The following is a 24,678-nucleotide window of genomic DNA, read 5'->3' as shown; positions in this document are numbered from 1 at the left end:
ATAGAGCTGTAAGAAGCCTCGCAATTTCTCCCTGATTTGAGATGTAAGTATAACGGTGGAGAATGACCCGATGGTGTCTCTCCAGTAAAACATAATGAGCAGCCAGTTAAGGCTGCGGCTCCAGATAAAGTTAATGGAGCTTGAATTGAGCTCCTAATTGCCCTGTCTCTGTTACATTTATTCAACTTCACCACGCTAAGCAAATGTGAATGGCTATCCAGGAAGAGATACCACAGGCAATGGAGGAGGTGAGGAACCAGACACAACGAGAGTAGCTGGAGACCAGTATGACAGGATCTGAAGTCCAGACTGCATCATTGTTACAGACAGCACACTGACGTTCAGAACACACTCACGGTCTTAGCTGTTATTTTCCAGGAAAACGTAAAATACGGATGTGACAATTCAGTAGATCTGAGATTTTTGAAACATATCCATGGTGTTCTGTGTGGAAAAGTACCAGTGGCAGCATATGAAAAACACAGGTGCATCATTTATATTCGTACACACGTATACGTGCGCTTGCACATATACACAAAACACACACACATTAAAACAATTTTAGCAGATGAGGCACTTAGCTGGCTCTTAAAACGGAGTGTCACTCTCTATGTGTCCCTCTGATGGGTTCATGCTCTGCAATTACACACACAATTAGAGCCACACACACTACCACATCTCTGCCATAGAGGCTTTTTTGAGAATGTGTTTTTCCTTCTGTGTGTGTAATGACAGCAAGAAATATTTTTATTTGTGCCAGTGTGAGTTTTTTTTTTTCTTCATTCATTTAAAACTGATAATACACATTAGCTCAAATTTGAACTGTGTCCTGTAATAAAAGAGTTTTTCAACTTGGGCTCATTTGAAATATGTGACTGCAAAACTGCAAAAATGTACCTATACATACATTTCACAGCAGTTTTCAGCTGAAGTGAACACTAGAGGCAGTAAAATGCTAACAACTGTTATTCCTTTTCACACACATTATGAGAACAATGGCAGATAATCTTGCAGAAAATCATGCATTCCTTACACAATACTATGTTATGACCTCAGAGCACTTTTATCATAGGGCATGATTTGTAAACCAGTAAATGTTGACGTTCGCATCACATAATTGGCTTCATACATCTGGCTTTTCTGAAGTTGTAAACTTGCTCGATAGCTCACCTGGTGTACTTGCACTTTCAGTTTCCTGAATCATGAGTCACAACACTTTAAAACAGAGCTCAAAGGCTCACTGAAGTGGCATGGTTGGTTTAAGAAATGCATTTTTATCTTCCGTTTAAATCTGTTAGTAGGTGGTACGTTAATTTCAAATACAATAGAGCTTTAACCTTTTAGTACCAAAGAACGTCTCCTGTGACAGGAAATGTAGTTGATTGCTTGGTTTCTGGTCCATCATCTCACTCATCATAGTTGTACATTAAATATCAAATATCTTCTTATTGGCTGTTATTATGTCACGTTCTGCAGCAGTTTTATGTTGGACAGACAAATAGTCTCTGGAAACTTTGTGCTTGGTTAGGTACATCGCAAGAAAGTGGAAAAAAAGCACGCCCATGTTATTCTAATCAGCTGCAACCGCAGCAATCATATGCAACACTAGATTTTCTCAATAACTTGGATTCTGTTTCTTCATTGTTGTGCCTACAAACTCAGTAGATCAAAATCCTGCTCCTCATGTGTATTAATATCAAAGAAATATTGGTATGATTGGCTATTTCTGGTGAAATTCAGAAGTGCACATCCAGTGGACACTTTACTAATATATGAGGCCACGGGAGAGGAATTGTCTTATTCAAAAGCAGTATCTATGCGATTTCAGACGCAGCCTGACTCTGGTACGTCATTTGCAGTGCTTCAAGGGAGTGGGTCAGTCTTTAAAGGCTTTTAAGTTATTGTTAAAATTAAATTCCCCTATGGAGAAAATTAATGGGATTTTTACTTCCTGAATATGACTGTTGCACTCTGTTTCTGAGGCATTCACTGGGTAGCCCCGCCCACCGTGACATCTCATTGGTCCAAAATCCCACTCCATGTAACTGTACATTGAACATAAATATTAAATCATCAATATTCATTCATAACTCATAGAGTTTCTGCTTATATGCAATAATTTGTTTGTGATTCTCTTCCCATGTGCATTTAGTAGGCCTATATGAATGTTCTAGAAATATGAATAATACAGAATACATGATATAATCAGATCTGTGTTTTTGAGAAGTCATGAGAGTTTTTATATGCCTTTTTAATTACCACTAAGTATCCTGCCTCTGCGCTAACATTACCCAATATCCATTTGCTGCATTGCTTTCTAATTCCTTGTAAGCGGCCATTATTTCTCTTTCTGTCTCTGGCTGTGTGTGCTGTGCGTGCGCATTGTGCCACAGTGTCATGTGGCTCCATGTTCGGTCCCTCATCCCTGGCATGGGGTCCCTTATTTAGCGGATTAGCCTGCACAACCGTGGGCTGGAGTCCAAAGACTCATGGTTTTGCTGTTTCAAAGCCCTCTGGATATGGGGGAAATGGCCCTTTGGAAGCAGTGCCAAGAACTCCAGCTAGCCTGTTGTGTCTGACATGTTGCCACAGACTCAGTAGGAAACCAATCTGACAACGTTGTTGATTATTTAGCGATTAGTCAGTCATCTCTCCAGAGTCAACAATCAGAGGTCACATTGAGAGTGGGAGAACTTATTGTTGCATTGTAACTTTTACTCTTTTAAAGAACATGATCACTTTTGAATCCGTATTAAACATAGCCCGAATGTAGCACGTAGCTTAGAGGCATAAGCATGTTCAATTCTCTAAGAAACGATAATTACTTTGGACCAGATCACTGTGTTTTTCTGCGTGTCAAACAATGTCCGTATGTAGTCAAAACCAACAGGACTTGAGGGTCGGTCTAGCTGCTCCTGTGTTAAAAATTTGCACACAGCTCGAAGGAGGTTGTTGCTGAGTATGTCAAGGGCTTCCTCCTCCACACTTGCTCCTCTTTCAGGCTCCCTGTCAATCAATATTCAGTTACCGCATAAACCAAGGGCTCATGAACCTGCTATTATGCAAATTCATGCACACTGATATTGTTTTCATAACAGCTCTTGGTCAGCCCACATCCGAAAACAATTGGTCATCACTTCATAACTCAAGAAAGAAGAGGACGTGCATCCTTGTGTGCGCGTTTGTGTACGTTCGTTTCAGTGACTCACTCTCTCTATGCATGTTTGACCCTGGCACTGCCTACACAAACAGAGCCTAGCTGAGTGCCGTCTTTGTAATGGCTTTGTGTTGGCTCATCATTTGACCTTTGACCTTGCGAGTGCTTCCTCCTGCTCCTCTCTGCCACGATTAACCTCTTCTTTGCTATTTATACAGTCAGTTACTGAGCAGCTTGCCACTGCCCCTAACCAACACGTTCTAAATGTACCACAAACGCTACAGTTATGCCATACAGTTCACATGAATGTGCTAACTAATGTGTCGTTAACAGCTCACAGATGAAAGGAATTGCTTTCAGGCTAAATGTTGTGATTTGATTTTTTAAGATGTGCAGCTGTTCACCAAGCAGGTGTCTTTTTGTTTGTAGATAGAGTATCCCTCTAGGATTGGTTGCTCAAATTGTTTTCTGGAAAACAGCCAATAGGTGGCATTATGCTATTTTTGTGTGTTGGAGCAGAGCAGAGCTAGTTAGTGAGGCATACTGTTAAACAGACCTTCCATTCAGTCACCTCTTCTCTTCTCTTCTCTTCTCTTCTCTTCTCTTCTCTTCTCTTCTCTTCTCTTCTCTTCTCTTCTCTTCTCAGGAAAGAAAGATAACAACAATATATTTTCCTTTCCTGCTCGAGAGATATTTCTCCTGAGAGAAATCTCATTGGTTTAAGAAAAGATCTCAACAATGTCTCTAATGTTGTTAATATATCCTAATATACTCAAACTATCAAATTCACAAAAGTTTGAAATCTCAATATGAAGAGTGAAAAACATTTCAAATTCTTTTCAAATCAAAAATAAAGGTTCCAAAAAGGGGCTGATGCTATTAAAGAACTATTTGGGATTCCCCAAAGAAACTTTCCGGGGATCAATTCTTAAACGGTCAATTATTAATTAATGTAAAGAATTTTAATAATCTAACGAACCTTTTGTGCACTGGAATGTTTTCATGGATTTTAAAGGTTCTTCATGGATTCATATGCTAATAAAGAACATTAGATTCCTGTTTTCCAGCAATCTCACAAATTTCAGAAGAAATCTCAAACATGTCTATAAAAGTATCACAAATCTGAGATCTCAAAATGAACATTTCTTATAAAGTTCTTCACAGAACAAATGGTCTGAGCTAGGCTATTAATTTGATAGTTTTTACTTGTTATATATATTTTACTGTATGATAAACAGGTGTCTAATTTTGTGTCTATATTGATTTCTTCTACAGTCTATATTGATTTCTTCTCTTCTCTTCTCTTCTCTTCTCTTCTCTTCTCTTCTCTTCTCTTCTCTTCTCTTCTCTTCTCTTCTCAGAATGATGTAACCCTCTTAACTAGGACCATAAACACAACCACACAAACTATCCACATATATACACTTAACACACACACACACAGGACTGAGATCAGATGCAGAAAATACACCATTGTGTGTGTGTGTGTGTGTGTGTGTGTGTGTGTGTGTGTGTAAGTGTAACTGGATGTGGGTGTGGAAGTATTTGAACAAAGGAACATGTAGAGAAGTATAACAGACATAACAGTAGTAAAAAAAAAAATTGATGACAATAATAATAATGAGGGTAATAATAGTATTAATAATAACAAAAATTGGGGGATGGAGGATGAGGATGGTGACAAATAATAATAGTAGTAGCAATAATAATAATAATAGTGAACTCAATTCATCAGGAATGAGGGGAAAGTTGGAGGGTGAGGAACATGACAGATAGTAATAATAATAATAATAGAATTAGTAATAGTAGTAATAATAACAATATTATTAACGATACATTTTGGTGACATTTTTGACACAACCCCTCATTATTTTCTGACCTGGCCTCAACAGACTTTCAAGGGGGCCTCAAGATGACTTAAAATTATTTAAAATGAGACAAAACAAGCATTTAAAAAAATAAAACAACTAAAAATTCAGGATATTTCTTAGTTTTTTTTAATTTTTATAATTAATATATATCTTTCTAGTCATGCTAAACTCAAAATATTGGAGGGAACCTTTAAATATTGTTGTGGACAATAGGGGGCCTTGTAGTCAAACATTTTGAGATCCACTGGTATAAATCAAATGATTTATTATCGTTTAGTTATTTAATTAGTTATTGATTGCATTTAAAGCAGGAAGTTTTACATCAATGTCGCAGTCACATTAATGATGTTAACAAATAAATCAGACAATGCACTGGTAATTTAGTGACATCCCCACAGTTGTGGTCTTGATCGGTCTTGAAACAAAACCCAAGTCGTTTTAGTCTGAGACCAAGACAAGACCAAGTACAAATGTGCTAGAGACCGAGACAAGACCCAGACCTTGGGTCTCTAGACCAAGACTAGTCTTGCCGCTCTACTGACCGAACACTAGCGCAAAGGATTCCCTCTCATTTAGATTTGAGGTTTTCAAAGTGAAGCACACGTCTGGGTCTGCGTGTGTGATGGTCGTGCTCACTTTGAACCATTTGTTTTTGAGTTTATAGAAAACCCTATAGAGTAAGATCAAAACTGAGCATTGTGATTGTTCTCTCAATAATTACACAAGCTCTGCTAACAGGAAGAGTTAGCTGTTTGAAGAGTGAGATGGGTAAATCTCCTGGTGAAGTAAACAACCATGTGCCCCCAGAGGCAACGCTGCCACCCCCTCTATACGCTCACCATGCGCTCGCACACACCCATACACAGAGGACGGGGGAGACAGAGACGGCATCATTCCCGTTTTCTCATCTGCTAATTCCCCCTCAACCTCTTCTCCCAGATATTTTTGTATTCCAAGTTGTTTTGGATCAGTCTTTGATGATTCCTCGTTTTTTACTACTCTGCTCTCTCTGTACCTCCATTTCTGCCTGCTTCTCTGATGCTCTGGAGCTGTTGTCTCCCTCTATGGTGGTTGTTATAAACAGTCTATGGGGGGTTATGGAGAGGAGCAGGCTCATGCTATGAAAGCTCAATCTATTTTCTCTCGTCGCTTTCTCTTATGCTCTCTACAGAACAAGCAAAGCGAGGATACCTTCAATGTTAGATACGATTTTTTTTATACACTACATATACAAGACATTACATGGCCAAAAGTGTGTGGACACCACTAAAAAGTTTGGCTATTTCAGCTGAATCCATAGCAAACATGCATTAAATATCCTTGATGTTTATATGATTCTATGAAGTCTTCATTTTAAGGTGCACTCAAGGTGTTGATTTTTCATTCATTCTTAGTGATCTTGATGTTTATACTGACACCTATTGGTGTGGATGCATGAATATTGCTTATTTACTGCTGCTCAATTTCTCTCTTTTTTGTCTTTTCAGATTAATATGTATGGATTTATGCATGTATGTACAGTTAGTATATGCATGTACATTTTAGGATTCAGTTCCTACCATTTTGCGTGTGTGTGTGTGTGTGTGTGTGTATCAGTGGTTCATGAATGAATGAATGAAAGATGCATGAATGATACATACCTTTATTTTTATGTTTAGTGAAAACTGACATGCTATATAAAGTATGTGTACTGTTGTTATTATGATCATTAGTATCTCTGTAAGTTGTCCCTTTCAAGGACAGTTCACTTTGCTGCAATATTTGCAACACCTCTGGGCAGCTATTTTGAGCATCTAAGTCCAAGTCCTATAATCGGGAAATCGTAAAATCCCAACAAGCACTTGACAAATTCACATTTAAATAACATATTTAAAACCAGCTGTCCTGTCTAAGCTATGCTTTATGTTCATGTTTTTGATGTCTTTTATTTTGTAAATTGTAATACTCATGGTTCCTGTTTTGTGTCATGTTAAACCAGCTGATGTGCATGTGCATAAGTATGAATCTCAGGATATTGACTCTTTCTATAGGCACTGAAGCTTCAAACGGTGATAATTTTACCACTTGGCGATTGGATCGTTTAATCAGTTTTATTTAGTTCACTTTCTCCCGTTCATAGTACTATGAGTGCACTGTCTTGGTATAAGTATAAGTTATTGGTATAAGTCTTTGGTTGTTTGACACGGCTGGTCATGTCGTCTCAACTTGCTGGTGCCCATTAGGGGGCAGCCCTCTTAATGCATTGTAGAATAAAACAGCTTTCTGTAAAAGACTGATATGTCTAGAAGCTTTATCGCATGTGAATGTCCATAACTTTAATTTGATATCTGAAAAATGTTGTTCATTTCATTTTGTGTAAAACTTTTTAATTAGCACAAAATACTGAATGCAACTTTAAAGTACAATAGGATGTACCAAAGCTCATTTCCATGTATAGGATGTACCAAAGCAAAGTCCATAAAGAAATGGTTTACTGAGTCTAGTTTAGAAGAACAAGACTGACCTGCATAAAAACCCAGACCTGCCACACCTTTGGGACAAACTGAAACAACATATGTGAGTCAGAAGAGTGAAAACTGTTATAACAGCAAAATGACCAGCTCTCTACTACAGGGATAGTTTGTGTTAAAATTAAAATGATTGTATTATTTATTCACCCAAACAACATTTGACCTTACTGACTTCCATTGTATGGACAAAAAATATTTTCTTTTGAGTTCCATGGACAAAAGAAACTCAAGTTTGGAACAACATGATGGTGAGTAAATTATGCTAGTATGTTCATTTAGGGGTGATCTATCCCTTTAATTCACTTGCCACATAGTGTATCTTGCATGATAGTGATGCTCAATAAATGCTGGCAAGATGGCAATATTACTACAAGATACTTAACAACTGATGAGTTTGTTTCTTCATCAGAACAGATTTGGAGAAATGTAGCATTACATCACTTGCTCACTAATGGATCATCTGCAGTGAATGGGTGCCGTCAGAATAAGAGTCCAAACAGCTGATAAAAACACAAGTAATCAAATTATCCACAAGTAATCCACACAACTCCAGACCATCAGTTAATGTCTTGAGAAGTGAAAAGATGTGTGTTTGTAAAAAACAAATTCATCATTAAGGCATTTTAACCTTAAACCATTGCTTCTGGCCAAAATATGAGTCCATAATCCATAATAACGCTTCCTAAAGAAGTCCATCCCCTGTTGTCCTCTCACATCAAAATACAGCAAAAGATTTAATTAGAACTGTTTTTGACTGTTTTCACTTTTAAACAATGCTTGTTCTGTGCATATTTCTCTCCTGATTCAGACAAGATGACTTTTTCAGTTGAAAAAATTAATATTATGGATAGAGGGCTCATTCATATTTTAGCCGGAAGCACCCATTCACTGCAGAGGATCCATTGGTGAGCAAGTGATGTAATGCTAAATTTCTCTAAATCTGTTCCGATGAAGAAACCAACAAAATCGACATCTTTGATGGCCTGAAGGTGAATAAAGTAAATAGCTCACCTCAACATACTCTATACGTCATATATAAAGAGGAGCGTTGTTTAGTGGAAGAAAGAAAGTCATATGTGTTTAGAACAACATAAGGGTTAATAATTGGTGACAGAATACTCCTTCATGATTTAATTAGTCAACCTGTCTCACCAAAATAATTAGCCAGATCAGCACCAAAACCACTACCCACAAGACAGATTTTAGTTTCCTATGTTTTTTTTTCTTCTCTTCAAAGAGACAGAGATAGAAAGAGACAGAGACGGATATGTGTGTGCCACACAAGTTTAGTGTAGGAATAGACTGTGTTTGTTTTGGAGCATCTCAGTATTCTTTCAGTTGTCAGTTAAGCTGCTTCAGACTCCAGAGTGTTTTCCTACTGAAACTCCAGATGAACTGCACAGAGTGTGTCTGAGCTCCAGGCATCGACATTTTAAAAATAGGCCTGGCAGGCCTTGACGGGGAGAAGCGGTGTCTTGCAGCCTCTCTTCTTCACTTTACTCTCACTGCATCTTCCTCATAGTCTCCCTCAGAGAGCACTGTGTGTGTGCAGGTGGGTGGGTGAGTGTGTTTGTGTGTGGACAATGGATAGGACAAGTGTCACACCACTATGCTATGCATGTGGAGGTGTAACTTTCATTTAATGTCACAATAAACCTGTATGTATATGTTGAGCTGTAGCAAATAGCCATGGTGTTAATACAGGCATCATGCTTGTGACATTTCCTGGCCAGTTTGCCTCTCTTCTTCTCGTCTTTTCTATTGTATCAAGTAAAAAGTCTGCTTCTATAACATTTATAATTCAATAGGTCTGACAAACTTGAAAATTCAGCTTTACAAAAACATTTCAGTGGACAAAAAAATTAGATGTCATTTATAACCATAAACAGTACACAAGCTATAGAAAAGACTGTATATCTATCCTTAAAGCCTCGTTTTCATTCATTTAAATTTAATTATGGCATCTGCCATGGCTGAGCTCAATTTATCCCCAAAATGCGCTTTCCTGTTCTTATCCAAACCCATCAATTTTCCAAATTATATAAACGGTCCCTGCTTTTGACACCTTTAAAAACTCCATGAAATCAGAACAGGAATTTTGTGGCTTTTAGTCCATGTCCATTAGCTTTAAGGTCGATTTTACTCTTCAATGAAATGATCCCCTTATATGAGGGTCTTAAAGACCTATTTATAAGGTGTGAAATAAAATAAAATAAAAGTGTGATAAAGACATATTGTTTGAAAAATGTATACTGTCATTTACACTAAAGCAAATAATATTATTTAAAAAATATTTACTTTGTATTAAGCTGACTTTTTTCACTGTTAAAGTAAATATATAGTTAAATAAGTTAGATGGATAAACTATGCAGGGATGTTTTCAAATAAATTCAAATTTGAATGTTTCAGTATAAGTATATTTGTATATGATTTATTTCTTCAAAACAATTAAATAAATGCAACTAATCTAATGATTATTTAATAGAATTTAAAAAATCTAAAGAAATTATAAAAAATTAAATAAAAAAAAGATATATATAAAATTGTGTAATAAAACATATTACTATCATACATTAATATGTTAATTTTGACATCCCTAAAATACAGACAAAATTGCATTTAGCCTATAATTTCAGTTTACAGACTTTCTCTTCTGAGAAACTGAACTAAAAATACTGGTGATTCATCCTGCACTACATCCAGGTTTTTGTCCAATTAAATGCACTCTATAATGAAAATGTCCCCCCTCCTAATACTATTTACAACCTACTAGCAACTAAGTTTACATCTGTGATGTAACAAAAGCATTGACTGTTTAACAAAATGCAGGGGCCGTTGAATTGTGCCCTGTCCACACTACCGATTTCAGTGGGAAGCATGTAGACAAAAAACAACAATTTCATTGGCCCTTTAACTCTTATCTCCTCACTAATAAAATTCCAAACATGTCAGAGGTTTTTTATTCTTTCATCTCTCTCCTTCTTACAATATTCCCCCTCTCTCACATAACTCTTCCTCTCGATCTCTTAATCCCTCAGCCTTGCCTGTTTCTACTGTATTTCTCCCTCTTTTTCTTTGAACATCAGACGGGGCTTAGTGTGTCACTCCAGCTGGCAGCTACTAGAGGATCTTTTAATTACCGGTAGTGAGTGAGGCAGGTCTGTCAGTAGCATCATAGTTTGCTCTGTAAACATTACCTCATACTTCCTTCTCACTATGGTGCAGGGGCAGGGTGGATGGGTTGCCGTGGGAACGCAGGAGTGCAGTGCCCCTGCTTTAAGAGGGGCTCGCTATAACAAGCAGACAAAGAGGAGAATGGCCTGGCTCAGCTACTGGGTCAAAGACACAGCCCCCAAACAATAGGTCACTCTGTCTGAAGTCTTCACGAATAGTGAAAACCCGTCGAGAGAGGTGGGAATGGTTGGGAAGAGAGGGGTGAAACGGGACAGACAGAGAATGTAGCAGAAGGTTATGCTAGTACATCGATGACCAAATGCGGAATATCCTCTGTAACTGCAGATGACGGTGCTAAACAAACAGCCGAACTGAAGTTTTTGCGAGTGTGGGACAGAGCTCTGGCGGCTCATCATTGTTTAGAGGAAAGGGGTGTGAGAAGGGGCACGGGGTCACACACGCATGAAAAGAAGGGAACACTTATTCGGAGGAGAAAGCTCCACAAGTTAAAAGATCAGGGAGTGCAGGCACGAAAACAATGCTAAGCCATTAGAAAGAGCTCTGGAAAACACAATGCAATTACTTCCATTGCTCCTAGTAACCGTGTCTGGGTGGGAAGACACTATTTCACACTTGTAATGCGTTGTGTTGAGATTCACTGCACCCGCACATTACGCTTAGCATGCTCATTTGAAGCAAAAATTCACAATAAACAAACGCAAGGACACACGCGCCTTTGCTCAAAGTAAAATTCACCAAAAGTGTCTTGAAGTCTCTGTGGAGTTGAAATGGAGTAGAAATAATCTAAAAGCACTTGATTTGAACTGAGCGAGTGCTCTCACGAGCTCTGTGTCATGCTGAGTTGTTAAGCTGTACTTTAAAAAGCTCTCTCTTTTTCTCCCTTCTTAGGATTGGGCAAACTGTTTCTTGATTTTATGATTTTACTGTTTCTTCGGTTTTGATGAAAAATAGAGAGGAAATGACAGTCAGTGTGTGTGCGTGCGTGCATGTGCGTGCGTGTGTGTGAGTGTGTGTGTGTGTGTGTGTGTGAGTTGGGGGGATGGGGTAGGCAATCTCTTCAATGCCATGATGAAAGCCCAAAAGAGGTGGCAAAGAAAAACCTCGGGAATGTTCTGGGGTTGCCACGGTGATAGAGAAGGCCCACTCACAGCGTGGCTTTCAGAAGTTTGGAGGCTTTATCAGTGAGACACAGCATTTGGCCTCAGGCCAGCACTCCAGGAGTACACAGGCAAACACACACAAACACGCGGTCTCTCGCATACTCAAACCCAAAAGCTATGAATGCTGAAATTCGCATACTCCGTTTTCAATCAGGAAGATTCCCAAAAACCGCTCCAAGAACATGCAGTCATGCACCTGAGTTACTGAACTGTTACTTTAACTAGAATCAACTTCTTTAGCGGCAAGAGAGGCTTAAAGGTCAGCTAACCTTAACAAAAATGATGGTATCACATGGTAGTTCTGTAATTCATTGTACTCCAATGTAATTCAAACACTACCATGGTTTTGCAATGGTAAATGTCCAAAAGAGAGCAAGTATTGTCATGGTACAATGGAACATTTGGTAATTTTTTTCTCTGGTCTTCTGACAGCAATTTGTTTTACAGTGCTGTTTCTCATGTATATACTGTGTAGTTATTATAGTAACTACAATAACTAGGTAATAACCCTCTAACTCTGACCCATGTAATCACCTTATATTACCCAGGACTTTTTTAGGTGAGTACACTGTAAGTACACATAAGTGCACATACTGTAAAAGTGCAACAGATCTTCTGGTACTTGTGCTCTGTTGCAAAACCTAGTGAGCAACACTTTATGGCGTAATAAGCATGATAAACTTGGCTTCCTGTACAGAAAGGCAGTACCATGGTATTCGTATGGTATTCCAAAATAAAATAAAAACTGTAATACCATGGTGCTCTTTGTTATATTTAGCTTTTTCATTATATTTACTCTATGATATGTTCTCATATTTGTGCTCTGCTTAAAAGTTCCCTACATAGGCAGCATTTTAAGGCATCATGTTGATAAAACAACATACAGCATTTCAGTCAAATTCTAATTAGGACTGCCATGATATCAGATTTTCACTACATGATTATCGTGGCTAAAAGGATTCACAATAATGATATGATAGCAATGTCTATACAAATTATTTTTTTAAAAAAGGAAAATAAATAAAATAACAAAGCTATCAGTCAAATTCATCTTTAAATTTATTTTGTGTTTTCTTTTTTGAATCAAACTCAAATTTCAATTGAAGAAAGCGGAGCGAAAGTTTGAAACCATAGCTGTACAAAAGCATGCAGTTGATCGGCTCCTCCTGCAGAGTGGGGTGTCCAACACTCCCCCTTTTTACAGAACCAAAAAAGAAATAAAAATTTTTCATCTTCATTGACATGATTTTGTGCGGCAGTTGTAGCTACCCACTGCGCCATTGTCTTCTTTTTCCGTTTTATGATGGGTGGCAACCAGCAGTAAATTGCAATCCTGACACCTACTATGTTGGAATGGTAACTAGTCAGATATCTCCTGGCACTGGATTATTTATGATCTTATAATATTTGTAGTATAAACACAATATCAATATTTTAGTTTTTAGGTATCATGGTCATCGTCAATACCAGCGGTATATTACAACACCCCCAATTCTAATACAGCGCCTCATATATTCTTTGTAACGCAAGTATTACCAGAATGCCTTTCTCTGAGCTCAGTGAAAATAAATCTGTTGCATAAAAAGAATACAGAAAAGTGTCAATAAAAATCGAATTAATATATATATATATATTGTTTTATTTAATATTTGTTTGTGCAATTAATTTATTTGTCATTAGATTAGCATGCTAACGTCAAACTTTCCACTAAATGAAGAAACATTAGCTTAGCAACATGCTAACATTGAGTCTTCTGTGTTGAGAATTTGTATGTTGTTGCTTTCTATAGAGTGTTACAAATCAGTCACTTATTAAATTTATTTAGATTGGGATGCCTTAAAAGTTAGCTGCCTATGTAGGCAGTACAACAAGGCAGCTCACTAGGTTTTGGAGTTTAATGTTGGTGTTTTCATTCATGTGATGTTTCTCATCACAGACCATACCTTGACAATCAATCATTATGAGTGGTGGAATAACAGGTGATCTGCTGTGTTTCTCAGTGCCAGTCCCTGAACATCATGGAAGATGAAAATCAGAAGCATGATGTTGGGTTCAGAGATATGAGATCATGAAGACACACACCGTTCTCAGTTGGAGAGATGGTTCTGATCATATTTCATCTTCATGGACACAGGTGCGTCTTGAATCTCAAATTATTTGAGGGTGTGATGGTGTGCGAATGTGTTCAGACTTTCTCAGCCGTGAACCCCTAAAAGTGCTGAACATAGTGATATGCACTGACATTCATAAAGATACACACATTCGGTTTCAATGGATTAGAGGACTAAGACTCTAAAAGCTTAAAAAGACACACATACGCACACAAGCATAGATGATTTATATTCATTGCCAGTCACAAACTCACAGCAGGACATTGGCAGAGTGCCTTTGTGCAGTCTGCCATTACGACTTGGCAACATGCCAGCATCTATGGGGAGTCAGCGGGTCAAGACGACAGCGGTGGGGCAAGAGAGGCGAAATCCCCGTAGAGCCAGGCTGCCCGGCCGAGTCCTCCTCCTCCAGTGTGGGGTGACTGCTCTCTGGACTCCGTGCATCTCTGTACCCCCTGGAGGCCAGGATCTGCCAGTCCTCCCTACCCGAGAGCTGCCCTCCCTCTGCCAACCCGGCTTTCCACAGTCCCTGGACAACACGTGCTACTAGGGCCAGCTGGCTGCTGAGTGCCATGGCAAGGAGTTTTTATTGGTAATTTCTGCGAAACACACACACGGAGTGAGCTGTGCCCTCTAAATGCATGCTGTAAATACACAACAAAAACACTGATGCTCAAAGACCCGCTTTGTGTACTTAAGCCCACTTGGACGTCTTCTGTTGCTCTTACTTATTTTCAGTTACTTTAGATAATTTCGCTTATGCAAATATTTTAATGTTTGCTTGCGAATATGTCCATGTTGTGCATATACTAGAAAAGATTAACATTCCTACGTAGGATTTCTCACAGGCGTCGTGATGCCAGATATTCTGTGAGGTTGGTACTTCCTGTTCTGCAGCATCCAGTGGAACACAGCAGGGATTACTGGAAAACACTTGGCAAGCCATAAATCTGTTTCAGCAGAGATGCTGTGCCATTGTAGCGTGTGAAGACAAGGCAGTGGTGATGTTTAGCACACCAGATGTCCTGCTTTCAAGAACTTTTAAAAACCGTACATCATTTCTGACCAAATGGCAAGCGACATGTGCCAAATATCAGCGATTCAGCAGATTCATTCAGTGAAAACTGGTGTGCTGAAAAATTCTAGTGTCTTAAACTTGTTGAGTGCATTTGCTGCTGGTGCTGCTGCCTGCTGGGCAGTTTGCATTGGCTTTAGATGAAATGCTACTTAAGGATAAGCGTTTTAATGCAGTGACTGCAAGTAAGATTGCTAGCACTACAGGAAGAGAGGGAGAAAGATGAAAGAAGATCCTGTGTCCACAGGTTATCAAACTTTAATACACACTGGGAGCAAAGAAGAGAGAGCAGCAGGAGTGTGAACACAAATGCACACATACACACTAATGAGCAAGTGCACATACAAACTCACTCTATCTATCTATCTATCTATCTATCTATCTATCTATCTATCTATCTATCTATCTATCCATCTATCCATCTATCCATCTATCTATCTATCTATCTATCTATCCATCCATCCATCCATCCATCCATCCATCCATCCATCCATATGCATACGCATTTCTCTGTAACAATGACCATATCATTACCACAAATTACAGTTTAGAAGCCAGTCAATTAAGTAGATTATTGTGAAGTATTTTTTGTTCCCATCCCATATCTTAAAGGCAGATTCTGAGTTATTCTGAGATTCAGATTTCCACATAAACTACTTTTAGTCTGTTCCTTACTTTTTAACAAGGAAATGAAAACATGTTTACTGAAAACACAGTAGAATCCTAACAGTTCATTTAAAAAAAAAACTACATATCCACCTCCTAAGCAATAAGTACACTGCCTAGGGAGTTCCATTGCCGGAATTGTTCAAATGCAGTGAACCGTTTTCTCCATAGAAATTCCCAGAATGTACTGTAAACAACCAGTGAACATCAGCTGCACACTATTTTCTCACTTACCTGAAATTTAATCCACTCTTCCATGTCCGTTCCTGGTATCTTCAACTTAGTCCAAATAGCCAGCATATAGAGTATGTATATATATATATATATATATATATAGGAGAATTTAAGATATAACTTTGCATAACACTATTGGTCATTTCATTCAATCGCTTTAGAAAAAAAAAGTTAGTGACAAAAATTACTGACAAAGTTAGATTATTTTCAGTGATTCATGTCATACAATAAATCAGTGACACTATGAATTAATTTTATTATCAAATGTTATTTTTTAATATGTGCAAAGGATTTAATATGTGCAAAGGTACTAGTTTTAGCACTCATTGTTTAGTATTTCTATCACAAATATGAAATAACACAAATGGAGGTATGTCATGACCAAAGAAACAAACACACACATATATTTTTTAAAATATAAGTTTGAGTCTTCAAAGTGCTCACTCTTGGCATTTTCAATTTAGCATTTCTTAGCATATACATATAGAAACATACATTCAGTCAAACATAAAAGTGTTTAAACTTTTAAAGATACTGTAACTGACCATTGCAACACTTTTTAATATGCTTTTATTAACTGTGTTAAGCTTCCATATACATCTCTAATTTGATGTCTCTTTTTCCAGTGTGCCAGCAACATCCTTCTCCCCTCAAGTCTGCTGAGGTAAACCGATTGACGGATTTTGATACAGGATACAGTACATCACTCTCTCTCTTATCGATGAATGAAGAACAAACTTTTGACCTCTTCTTCAGTCTCTCAGCCATTTCTTCCAAGTGTCCTAATGTTGTGATCACAAAGCATCTGATCCCTTCCTAGCCTATAAAAGTTCACTGTGGAAGCACATGAACTCACATCCACGACATCCAGCAGTAACAGTTGGAGATCAGGAGTGTATCAGGAGTTAATGGACTGTGCGTTAGTCGAACAGCACCTTACTATTCTAAGAATGCAGGATTGTCAAAACAGTGAATGTGTTTGAAGGGATAAACTCCTCTATATGCACATTAATCATGCAGGCACCGCAAAGCTCAGATTTGGCACAAATTACCCTCAGGATATAGTCAGTTGAATTAAGTTAAATCTTACTGCATTGTTGAAGGTTTTACAGGTTCTGCTTTTATCCCACACAAATAAACATCTGATAGGGTTTGAGTCATCCACCATGCATGGAATGAATAAAATAACGCAGTTGATTTAGAAAGTATTGCTTTATTTTTAAACTATAAGTATTCTAGATTGTTATGGATATGAATTTATATCTTCCTGCCTCTGGCTATTTATATTAAACAGATGTAGAGACTCATTATGAAGTCAGTAAGAGTGAAATCTTGGATCCGTAGGTGTCTCTCATTACTGTGAAGACGTACAAAGGTGTGTCAGGTGATATGTGTTCTATATTTTAGAACAAAAGACACGTGTTCCTCTCCTCTCTTTTGTTTGTGTGCGAGTGTGTGAGTCTGTATGTGTGTTAGAGAGAGTGAAGATGAGAATCATCGTCTGGCTTTGACTGGCATAATTGGCTCTTTTCTTCCCCGCTGCTACTTAGCGCTGATAGCCCAATTTAGCCGCCACATGCTAAAGACACTTTCGGAGTGTAATCAGAATTAAAGAGAATGGGTTTTACTCACTTTAAAGGCCCTTTGAGTCATTCTCTGTGGGCTGAAACATTGATGGGTCCCTTTGGTTGTCAGAAGAGATGGGGACACATACAGTTGGCAGGGTCTGAGGATGATAACACGCCTGTGGCGTCCTCAGGTAACATGCGAAGATAGTTCCCCGAGAATGACCACTTCCCAAAAGATGGGCCGACATAATGCGTCTGCTCTATGGTAATAATGCCGAAGATCTGTAAATTGGTCTCGAGATACCATCAAAAGACTATTTAAGACCATAGAGTAAAGATATCCGTGGTTAGGTGACAAAAGAATGTGTGGATTGCACTTCGTCTAGCGGCGCATGCTGATGCATTCTTCCCATTACAGATGATGGCTTGCAACTACATTGGAAATGGACAGTAGCGTTGAGATTATCTCTCATTTCCTTTCAGTCAGCCTGTCTGTGTTCTTTTTCACGTCTTTCATTCTCTCGTTCTCCCTCTCTTTCTTTCTTATGTGCATAGTGGATAGAGTTTTCTCACTGCAGGCTATTTCTTTTGCTAAGCTGAGTAAAATGCAAATGCCGCACATGAGAAATAAAGGAGGAGAGGACAATTCTGTGATTTTTGCTCCAATTGTTTTGAGCTTTACCCACAGAAAACCTCGAACATAGCCGAATAACACTTTTGCTGGAAGCTTTTGGAGGTGCTGTAGTGTTCTTTCTAGAAGGAAATTATTAACATCTCTAAATGAGTCAGACAATCGCTTTTGCCGACTTAGAACGGTACACAATATGTGGTCATATCCAGAATATAATGTAAACATCTGTCCAAAACAACTTTCTATACATTGCTAGAATACTCAGCCAGCTGAGATGGCGCACGAGAGAGAGAGAGACAAGGACAGAAGGAAAGATAATCCTAGCCCCTATAAAGGAGCTTTCACTGAAAGAAGGCCTTGTGTGTCTTGTGTTTATCAGAGGGCCTTGCTCTTACCTGCAGGGGAAAAGAGATTTAAATTGCAGTCACTTGCAGTAGAAAGCATGGCACTTTTGAAACTTTCCTCAGACTGAACAGTTTCAGCTCTGTAGAGCTGGAAATGTTCACAACATCTCTGTGATGTCATTTCAGTCAAGGCAGTGAGGCATCTGAAACGGTTTAACATGTCTAATCATGTACCTCAACAAAATATAAGCACCAAATTCACTTTAGTCTAGAGAACAACATAAGGTAGAAATTGTGTTGCTCCTTTAAAGGGGAAACATGAGGTTGGTTATAACGCTGCAAAATGCCTTGTCTAGCCCATTTATAGCAGCTTATTTAGTAGTGAATGTCAATAGGTGTAAATATTTCCCATGTTTTCTCTCACAAGAAATCACTCTAAAATATGTATGGAAAATAACGGCCGGGCTGCTGAGTTAGGCCTCTGTGTGATTCAATTCCACTAGGATTTACTGTGATCCATGTGTGGATTCCGTTGGGAAATATATGCTTTGATTAATGTAATACAGGGACTAGGTGTGTGCTTTGATGCATTTGCTACCATTATTGGCCCTCGAGCAAAACCGCATTTATTTGATATAAATAATGTGATTTTTAGTCAGCGCAAGGCCTCGCTGAAGAGCAAGCTCTGCACAGATATACATTTTACTGAAGATTTAAGAGCGCGCAATAGCTACAGCATGGCTCTTAAATTCAAAATAGACCGTTTTTCGCGATTAAAACAAAACATTCAGACAGAGAGGGCGAGAAAGAGAGGGAGAGGGAGAGGAATATAGTTCACTGAGACGTAGAACAAATCATTTTATATACACTTCAAGTCAGCAAGATATCACAAATATTTTATGTAGACTATATTACGGGAGAACCCAAAACTGAAATCTTAAAAGCTCTTCGTTTTATCCTCCAATGTCCCTAACGTTTAAATGACTCTGTTTGCTCTGTGTTTCAGGGGAGTTTTGTGATAGATTACTTAAAAGGTGCAAGTTTGAAAGATGAACCGGACAGCAACTACAACGTGACATCTGTGAGCTCCTATGGCCAGGAGATTCTGGTGCACTGACACCGAAATCATAACCAGCCCAAAACCAACATAGACTTTATGGATTGAAATGACAAAATAACTCCCAAGGACATGGATCAATGCAGACAAACATTAAATATTAAACAGCGGAAGATTTTACCCCAGGACACGTATCAATTGTACGCACAGGAATTATATTACTCATTTGAACAAACCGGAATTGTCTTGTCTACTATTGGAGCGTTATGTGCAGCAAACTACACCTTTTCTATTTCATAGTATTTTTGTGGACCACGCTTCTGTGAATAGCTTTTACACAGAGAAAACTCGTAAGAAAAAAAAGAAGGGAAAAAGATTGATTAAATTGAATAAGCTGCACTTATTTCCCAGTTTCAGCCGACCCCTTGTAAACACTTTTTGTTGTTGTTTGGCTGAATAATCGTGGATATTGCCCTCTCTTCACTGCTTTTTTCCAGGCAGATTTTTTTGGTGGGTTTTGATAACAAGTCTGTGTAAATTTGGCAATATGAATTCTCTGTGTTGATTTAAACGATTTGCTTTCTATTTTTCACTAAAATCAATTTCAGATATTTTCAGGAGCAATGACAGATTTGTTGCGCGCTGTGATGACTTTCAACCTATAGTAGCATCTCTTGTAGGCCTTCCCCCCTGGCTTTTTCAATATTGATTATATTTTATACTGTTAGTATTACACTTGTTATCATATACAGATATTGTACACAAACACATTGACGAAACCGTTTCCCCCGTGGTTGTTATTTAAGTTCAGTACTGACTCAGCGAGAAGTGAATGAGAACAATAAATCTGATAGCTTTCAGATGCATCGGTGCAACTTTCTTTCTTTCTTTCTTTCTTGCTTTCGCAATTTTGTTTAAATATTAAAACTAGGCTATATTCAAAACTAAAACACATTACTAATATCTGTTTTACATTTAATCTAGACAAAAACCGAGACAGTTTCTGAAATGTATACAAAGGGAATTTAGAAGAGTAGCCTATCTTTTCCCCTCGATCTTCTGACCCTTGGCCTAAATATGGAAATTCACCTTGCATTGTCATATTTCCTTATTGTCTTTTTTTCTTTCTTTCTGATAGCATGTGCTTCTGTATGCTTTCGTGTGTTTTTCTTTGAAAAACAAAAGAAACAATCATAACGTAATTTCTATATACTATCTATCTACTATATTAACGGCGTATATCAAGTAAGGATAAGCTATAAACAAATTGCAAAACAAATACATTTTAAATTGTATTATGAAACTTTTCCCGTCAATGACAAAGATTTTCTGAGACTCCAAATAGTCCGGGGTTGTGGGGGTATCCCAAAACTGAACAGAGTTATACTGTTTTCGTATTGTACCAATTATATAGGTTATTATGCATTATACCAGCTGACACATGCTATTCTGATTTAGATTATTTTCCTCTTAACTGAATATAAATGAGCAAAACATTCTGAGGCCTTCTTGCTTCTCAAAATACAAAGAAATGTCTCTAGGTATAAATCATATTATAAATCATGATAGCGTCAAAGAGACATGGAAATGTGTTGCACTATTCAGATTACTCTTCCTTTTCAAAACTCTTCCTCATTAAACCAGGGTAATCATTTCCATATTTTGTTTTACTTGTAGTAACGTTCCACTAGAATGCCTTGGAAGTTTCTTAATGTCCCCCCCTTATTGATTTAATAAGTATTTGACATATAAATCTTAACAGCGACGTGATTATTGCCTCAATAGACAACCCATGTACCGCTTTCTTTGTAGAATTTCATGCAAACCTTATATTATATTTAGTCCGGTCATTTCAGTAAACAACTGGATGAACTGAATAAAACAACTGCAATATCCTAGCATAGAACAAACTGCAAAATTGCATTTATTGTAATTCAAATGCATCATATTAAATTGGTGTGCCTTCAGCAAACAAATGATTTATTTGGATTTATTCTGGGAAGGTTCATTTCGTGAAATGCTTTTATTTGTTTTCAAATTTAAATTTGAAAAAAAAAAAAAAAAAAAGCACGGGCGTGAGACGTAGTTTGGAAGCCATTCCGCGCGCGCTCTAAAGCAGGAGGGAATTTGTATGCATGGAAATTCGTATGCTTGCCACGTAGCTCTCCGAGTGCAAAAGGGCCTAGATCCTTCCATCAGATTGCAATGTAAAAGCTTGCAAAAACGATTGTGTGACTGAATTGCTTTTTTTTCTGTAAACCGACCGTTTCTGCTGGGGAATAGCACAACTGTTGGCCCTTAATTTTCATCAAGACAAGTTTGAAAATTTCACCCATTTGTATTCATTTCTGCTGTGTTTGAAATAGCTGGCTTTGCACTCTTTCAGCTAAGGCGCAACACTAACCTTCCAGCTGAACGACGCTTCTGTTGAGATTTGGGAGTGCAGCTGATTTTTTTTTTCTTCCCTCGGGAACTTTTGTGTGGTAGTGACTATTCACCCAAACGCACGGTTCTTCTCTTGAAGATTTAAATTTCGCGGATGATTTACTGTACATCCGTTGCGTGGCAACGAAATTCAACCTGTGGTTATAAGCACGCGCCCCACCCTTCATGCAATATACTCAATATTAATAGCATCGCTCACACACCCAGAATAACAGAGTTGTAAAGCTTTCAGTTTCTAGCTAAAACTGTCTAAAATGCACTTATAATAAAGTTTATGATTAGCAGTAATAAACTGAATGAAAATAACAAGACTTAACAGGTTGATTATGCTACTGTTATCACGTTTTATTTTTGGGCTATATTTTATTATTATTATTATTTTTTTAAGTATATTTTCAGTGGTTGCAAAGTAAACAAACATCAAAAAGTATGTGTCCGTCAACATTCAAAAGAATAAATGAAAACGCAAACAAAAAACAACATCGGCTGTGAAACCCATAATGATAATGACTGTAATGATTCTGAGTGGTGTGATGAAAATGGGCGGATGATTTACCGTACATCCGTTGCGTGGCAACGAAATTCAACCTGTGGTTATAAGCACGCGCCCCACCCTTCATGCAATATACTCAATATTAATAGCATCGCTCACACACCCAGAATAACAGAGTTGTAAAGCTTTCAGTTTCTGGCTAAAACTGTCTAAAATGCACTTATAATAAAGTTTATGATTAGCAGTAATAAACTGAATGAAAATAACAAGACTTAATAGGTTGATTATGCTACTGTTATCACGTTTTATTTTTGGGCTATATTTTATTATTATTATTTTTTTTTTTTAAGTATATTTTCAGTGGTTGCAAAGTAAACAAACATCAAAAAGAATGTGTCCGTCAACATTCAAAAGAATAAATGAAAAAGCAAACAAAAAACAACATCGGCTGCACATCCGCAGTGAAACCCATAATGATAATGACTGTAATGATTCTGAGTGGTGTGATGAAAATGGGTTCTTCTTCTTCTTCTTCTTCTTTCTTATGTGTTAGACCCTGAATTGCACAATATGAAAACTGTGAGAATTTCTATCTTTGCATTTGAAAATACGTATACGTCTATTTATCTTCTCTGAGATATATTGTAGCCTACCTAATAAAACATGCTAAAACTATAAGTATTAGAAATAAATGAATAAATAAAAAACATGAAACAGTACACGCACACGTGATACTATAGCAGGCTACGCAAACTCATTTTATTTATTTATTTCCTTTTCGTTTTATTTCATAATTGGTAGCTTTGTTCTGTGTTGGGTATTTTACGTATATACTATATTATGCAGTCATAATAACAAATATATATATTAACTCGGAATTTTCTTGACGAGTCAAATTTGTGTAACTAAAAGTATAACAATTAAAATGCCAATTAAAAGACGAATTTAAATATTTTCTTGAATCTCTTTCCCCCACACTGCTTTTTTAGATCATATTTACAAACGTTAATTTTACCCAAATACATAAAGAGCGTAGGAAATAAATCTTACCCTCTCATATTTCTTTAGCGCCATCTTTTGGAATTCCCTCCCGCTAGAACAGAGTATCAATATCAAACCATGTTATCGATAAAGCAATACTGAATGATCATTTAAAACAACATTAATTATAGGCTAATAAGAAAAAATCCGTAAGCCCGAAAACGAAAGTAAGCCGAAAACGTTCAAAATAATTTGTTACAGTCTATAAATCCTTTTAGGCTATATGGTTTATTTAAAATGTACACAATAATAATAATAATAATAATAATAAAAAGGTTAAAATAAGGAATGCAAAAAAGTAATTATACCTTAAGCTAACCTTAGACCTGTAAATGCATCTTATAAAGCAATTCAACTGCATATGTTTACCAAGTGTACACAAGTGTGGGATTTAGAGAGATGTGTAGAGATACAGAGAGATAATTAAAATGTTCCTAATGTATTTATATGTAATTTCTTTAAAGCTTTTTTTTTGGTTTTCTCTAGACCAGCCAGTGATCTAAGTGTGTCTCAATGCACAGCATAATGTTTTCTTTTCTCACAATTCCCATCAGACTTCGGCCAATAGATGTGTTCGAGCAACCCCTGCTGAGAATTGCAGTCCGGTTGAAGTGTGTTGATTGCTGAACTGTTCCCACCCTCTCACCCCAGCAGCCTTGCCCTCTTGCCCTCTGAGCCTTGTGAGGCCGTTCAGTGGCAAATACTTCAAAAGATGTCTAGGGTTCGTATAATCTGAAGTAATCCTAGATCTGAAGTGATAGCAATTGTTTGTGCTTTTGAAATTGCAATGAGAATGGCAGTAAAGGAATATTCTGGGTTCAAGTTAAGCTCAATCAACTGCATTCATGACAATACTGAAATTAAGTGTTGAAAAAATAACTCATTTTAATTTTAAACATCCTCTTTCTTTAGTTACAGTGAGGCACTTAAATTGGAAGTAAATGGGGCCAATTCATGAACCTAAAATACTTTTCAACAGTTTAGCCACATGATATGAACAATATGTCAACAAGATTTTAGTGTGGAAAAAAATAGCTTACTGATTTTTTCTGTGTAACTTGCATTAAATTTTACAACTTTGTTGCCATGACAACATAACACCTAAATTGACCATGACAAT

This window comes from Sinocyclocheilus grahami, unplaced genomic scaffold (genome assembly GCF_001515645.1).
Source record: "Sinocyclocheilus grahami isolate Dianchi unplaced genomic scaffold, SAMN03320097.WGS_v1.1 scaffold413.1, whole genome shotgun sequence".
Taxonomy (NCBI): domain Eukaryota; kingdom Metazoa; phylum Chordata; class Actinopteri; order Cypriniformes; family Cyprinidae; genus Sinocyclocheilus; species Sinocyclocheilus grahami.
This window is presented reverse-complemented; position numbering follows the sequence as displayed.